The sequence below is a fragment of the Elephantulus edwardii genome, unplaced genomic scaffold, assembly GCF_000299155.1.
Source record: "Elephantulus edwardii isolate Elephantulus edwardi_28Jun2011 unplaced genomic scaffold, EleEdw1.0 scaffold00046, whole genome shotgun sequence".
In the NCBI taxonomy this organism is placed as follows: domain Eukaryota; kingdom Metazoa; phylum Chordata; class Mammalia; order Macroscelidea; family Macroscelididae; genus Elephantulus; species Elephantulus edwardii.
This window is the reverse complement of record NW_006399796.1, coordinates 3,902,436-3,908,463: the sequence shown is the minus strand read 5'-3', so window position 1 is coordinate 3,908,463 and position 6,028 is coordinate 3,902,436.

Sequence of the window (6,028 nt, the reverse complement as noted above, 5' to 3'; positions counted from 1 at the left end):
GTTTACTTGGTTCCACATTCAACACTCTTAGTAACAGCAGTCAGGAATCAGGAGACAAATCACATTGTGAAAGTCAGCTGTGAGGAATCTCTCAAGAGTACTGAAGAGCAATGACATCAGGCTGGAGACTAAGGTGCACCTGATCCAGGCTATAGTCTTTGCAATTACATGCTATGCATCAGAGAGTTGGACAATAAGTAGGGATTATAGAAAGATAATTGATGCCTTTGAGCTTTGGTGCCGGAGAAGAGTGTTGAATATACCACGGACTGCTAGGGGAACAAACAGGTTTGTCCTGGAGAGGGTGAAGCCAGAATTCTCCTTGGAGTTAAGGATTCTAAAGCTCTGTCTGACATACTTTGTTCATGTTACAAGGAGGAACTGGTCCTTGGAGAGAGACGTCATGTTTGGGAGAGTGTAGGGACAGTGCAGGAGAGGAAGACCCTTGATGATACGGATCGATTCTCTGAGTGGAATGGTTGGAATGAGTATGTTTGAGATGGTGAGGTTGGCACAGGATCGAACGGCGTTTAGGGCTCTTGCACATAATGTCACTATGAGTCGCAAGCAATTCGATTGCACACAATAACAACAACAATTAGATGAACAGGAGTAACTTTTAATATATATGCAATTGTTTGCTGTTGTGTCCTATCAAGGTAGAATATACCCACATTTGACCCTCCAGTGGGTTTGAGAGGCAGGTAATTGCACAGAAGGCGACTGCTTATGTTTCTCCCATGTATCAGGTGGTGGATTGGAACCACGTGCCACCACAGTTACCTTTATTCCATGGGAACAATAAAATGCATGAGGTATACCTATTGCTGGTAAACGGCTTTTGTATTTTATATATAAGTCTTTATATGTTGTTGTTGTTGTTAGGTACTGTTGAGTCATAGACGACTCATAGCGACCCTATGAACAAAATGCCTGAGCACTGTTTGTACGTAGAGTTTCCGGAGGCAAGCCATTTCGGAGGTGGATGCCTCTCCTTCTTCCAGGCTTGTTTTAGTCAGGAAACTCCAGCAAACACTGTCCACCATGGGTAACCATTACCACGTTTGACACATCAGTGTCCCAGAGTTCAGCATCACAGCAACAATGAGTCACCTCTGTACAGCAATGCACAGACCAGTGCTATACCACCTAGAAGAATGTTTGACAGAAAAACAATTGAACCCGGCCTGAGGGCTACAGTTTAAAATCACCCACCTTCTGCTTCGCAGCATAACTTTCTGTCCACTAGGCCAACGTGAGTCTTTATATAATCTAAAAAAAAATATCACCCATAATATGTTGTTGTTGTTGTTGTTATGTGCCATCGAGTCATTTGCGACTCATAGCTACCCTATGTATAACAGCCTTAAACCGTGCTCTATCCTGTGTTAATCTCATTGCCTCTGACACACCCATCCAGAGTGCCCCAGTAACTGAATCAATCCACCTCATAGAGGGTCTTCCCCTCCTGCGCTGTCCCTCTTCTCTACCCAGCATGATGTCCCTCACTAAAGGCCTGTCTCTCCTTACAACATGTCCAAAGTATGTCAGACGAAGCCCCAGAATCCTTGCCTCCAAGGAGCAGCCTGGTTTAACCCTCTCTAGAATGAATCTGTTTGTTTTCCTGGCAGTCCATGGTGCATTCAATACTCTTCTCCAGCACCACAGCTCAAAGGCATCAATTCTCCTTCTACCCTCCCTGGTCATTGTCCAACTCTCTGATGCATAACAAGTGATTGCGAAGACCATGGCCTGTATCAGACGCACCTTAGTCTCCAGAGAGACACCATTGCTCTTCAGTACTTTGGAGAGGTCTCTAACAGCAGACTTTCCCACGGCAATGCGCCTTTTAATTTCCTGGCTGCTGGTGCCAAGACTATCTCATATACTGCAGAAAAAAAAACAAGTCTGACTGGGAGAAGTTACAGTCAAGCTTCTCCTTAGAGGCAAAGATGTTGAGACTTCCTCTTACACACTTTGGGCATGCGTTGTTACAATTTCCTGGCTGCTGGTGCCAAGAGTGTTAACTGTGGAGCGGAGCCAAGCAAACTAAAGCTGTGAACAATCTCAATCTCTTCACCATCCCTCCTGATGCTGCCAATTGGTGCACTGGTGAGAATCTTTGTCTTCTTGACATTGAGCCTCAATCCATATTGAAGACTGCAGTCCTTGACCCTCTGTAGCAATTGCTTCAGGTCCTCCTCAGTTTCAGCAAGTAGGGTTGTGTTACCTGCATAATGCAGATTGTTGATAGATCTCCCACCAATCCTGATGTCACATTCCTCCTCATAGAGCCCAGCCTCCTGGATAAACTGTCCAGTATACAGGTTGAGAATATGGAGACAGGGAGTAATGCCCGTCCTTCAAGATTGTTTGATTAGTGGTCATCATCAAGGTAGTGGAAATTTTGTATAGTAAAATTCCTGTGAGTGCATTGATGGCTCAACAGCAGCAGAATTTTTCCTTTTTGTGCAGAGATTTCTTGCCAATGGATTCAGGCACAGCTACCACTCTTTTGTCAGTGGAGACATTTGTGATACTGTGATTCTAATGATGCTTCAGTAGAGCTTCCAATCCCAGATAGACTGAGAAGAAAAGTCTGACAATAAACTTCCAAATATTGTTGCTGTTGTTGTGTGCTGTTGTCAGAATTATCTCATAACTGACCCTCAGTTGTTTTCAGAGGCCTTAATGCATATGGGAAATAATCACCCAATTTTCTCCCATTTAGCTGCATATTTATTAGAACTGTGTGTTTTATACTTGGCAGCACAACTTATTACCACTAGGTCACTGGAGCGCCTTCTTCCAAATATTAGTCAATGAAGAGTAGGTGGACCACAAAGGTTTGGTTCACAACTGATCATGCAGCTGACACAAGACCAGGCATAGTTTAGCTCAGTTGTGTGTATGAGGTCACCATGATTTGAGGCAAACTCTGTGGCAGTTAATTAAGAGAAAATTCCACAAGGTTTAGTTGTCTAAACAATTATGTAATACTGACTCTAGACATTTTAATTATAATCTTAAGTTGGTCAGAAACAATCTCAGATGAGATAGGGTTACGTTTAACTCTCATTGAAATAATAATGAAAAAAAATATGTCGAATACTTTCCATCAGAAGTCATTTGAAGGGTGATGAGTGTTTTTTAAAACATGAGTATCAAACATTAGCCCACAGATTAATGTCGTCACATATTCTATTACTGATTTATATAGTAATCATGTCTGAGTGGCAAGTTTTTAATAGTTACATTATAAATAATAGTTTTCCCTTAAAAGTCGCACTAGTCCAGTCCAAGCCAAATGTCACCACTTGATTCTGATCCTTGGTAATCTTGTACACGTCATAGAAAAAAACCAGAGTTTGTTTGTTTGTTTATTAATTGCAAATTTTTTATCCATTTTAATGAACATTTACAGAGATTTGGGATTTTCATTCATTCATTGTTGCACTTTTTTTTTCTTTCTTAAAGGTTCATTTTCTTTTTAACAAGTAGACCAACTCAGAGGCTTTTATCTGTGACATTTTTCAGTGAATTGTTTATCAGTTGAGGGCATTAATTATTTGGACCTCCTTCCCTATTCAATCCCCCAAATAATCTAAGAACAAGGGAGCACAGTTCATCTGACACTACTAAGCGTTAACTTTCTGTTTGGCAATTTACAGAGATGGTCTCTGGAACAGCCCATGCTTAAAGACTGTGGAAAATAAATGATGTTATGCTTGCTTTGAGAGAGAACACTTTTCATTAGTACACATATTAAAATCTGTAAAACTAATGCTAACAATTTATGATTGCATACAGCAAATGAAAAGAAATATATATATACAGCCAATATATAGGGACATGGTTTATGTTTCAAATGGTGAAAAGCAAGGTAAAGTTCAATGTTAACACCCATCACTGTTAAAGCAACTGATTAAAGCCCATTTAATTTTTAATAACTCTGAATTTTCCCCCCTTAAAGGCTGCATAAAGCTTGAGTTTTAAGCTTGTGTAAACATAGTTTATTCTGTCAGCAGTAGGTTCTCTCTTGTATTTCTGTAAATTGCTGCTGGCCTCTTTTAGTATTTGTGTATTTTAGCTAGAGGAATAGTAGATGGTTAAAATTTTATGTGTGCCTTTGTATCAAGTTATCACCTTGTTTCTTAACAGAAGAGCAAAGTAGAGATAAACATGAGTACTTGGATAAGAGCAAACACACAAAGGCAATCTAATTTTTATTTAAGCTTACTTTTTTATGTTAATGTAAAATGTATAAAAACCCCACATACAGTCAGTACCTCAGGCTACCTTCATGAAATTCTGCCTTAAGAGAGTCTATTCCTTTGGCATAAAAGATGCTTTCCCACAATGAGAGAACGCTGAATGTTAGATTCATAACCTCCTCACAGATAACCTTCGAGATCAATAGAAAGAATGCTACTGTTATCAGGATACTACAGTCTATCCTGTGAGTCACTCTGTTTGAGACAATGAAAACAGAAAATTATAGTTACTGTTCAAATACAAAAAGGTAATTACAAGAAAGAATGGTATAGTAAGTAGAAAATTTATAATAAGGATTAAAAAGAAAAATGAGTTTTTTAAAGGAAAAAGTTGGGTAGGATTTTAAGCGCTTATTTTTGTATCTGTTTGTGTTGTTGTACCTTATATGTAAGTCTGTGTGCTGAATGTGTTATAGGCCTGTGTTTTCTGAATAATTGAACATAAAACACTTAATGAGAACATGAGTATTAGAGGGTCCATAGGTGGTGGAAGATCATTATTATTAGCTGAATTGTTAATGGTTAAAATCTACCAGGAGGTACCTCAGAAAATAGAGCTGGTGAGATATATCTTCAAAATCATTGTCTTGAAAATGTTATGTAACATTCTTCCGCACTCATGCAATCACCATGGAGTGGAATTAAATCAATGTTAGACAAGAACAATAAACAGCCACCTTTTGGTCATATTAATATCAATGTCAATGTTGTAATATGCTAATTGGAAAAAATTATCTTCAAAACTTATTTATAAAGGAAGTAAATGTGTCCTTTTCTTAAAGTCAATTTATGCATTCAGTTTATGTACCAGCTTAAATTTTTCTTTTATATCAGATGTCATCTTCAAAAAAGGTTTTTCATATGCTCTATAAAAATATCTAGAAAATTTACATCCAATTTGTTCCTATTTAATAGGGAAAAAAATGTAAGTGCTTCTCACCAACATTTGGTTTTATAAGCTCACATTTTCTTCGAAAAAATATATATAGTCTACAGATGAGGAATTAAAACAAAATATTTATTTAAAAAGTCCATTTCCTAATTCATTCTATATCTCAATCTAACTGAAGGGAGAAAGGGAGATTAAATTCTCTATGCTTAGACAAGTTAGTGGTAAAAAGTGGCTCAGATCTTTATAAAAGAGAAGAAAATGAGTCATTACAGAAATATTTATTAAAAGGCTATTTTTTTCTGTAAACTGGGTAGAAAAAAAACACATGCTCAGGTATCAGGTTTGGTAGCTAGAACAAGAAAGCAGGGGACATAAAATATTTCACAGTGCAGATAATTATTGACATAGCAGCCAACAACAAAAAAATATGTAAGTTAACGTCCTCCCAAAAACATTGCATAATTTCCAGAGAACTTATTTTCCAGAAAAATAATTCATTTAAAACTCTAAAGAGGAAGGGACACTCAACCAGACGGATTGACACAGTGGCTGTAGCAATGGGCTCAACTATGTCAGAGACTGGACAGGAGACACAGGATAGGACAGTGTTCAGATCTGATGTTCAGAGAGTTGCTATTGGTTGTAACAACGCATGCCCAAAGTGTGTAAGAGGAAGTCTCAACATCTTTGTCTCTAAGGAGAAGCTTGACTGTAACTTCTCCCAGTCAGACTTGTTTGTTTTTTTTCTGCAGTACATGAGATAGTCTTGGCACCAGCAGCCAGGAAATTAAAAGGCGCATTGCCATGGGAAAGTCTGCTGTTAGAGACCTCTCCAAAGTACTGAAGAGCAATGGTGTCTCTC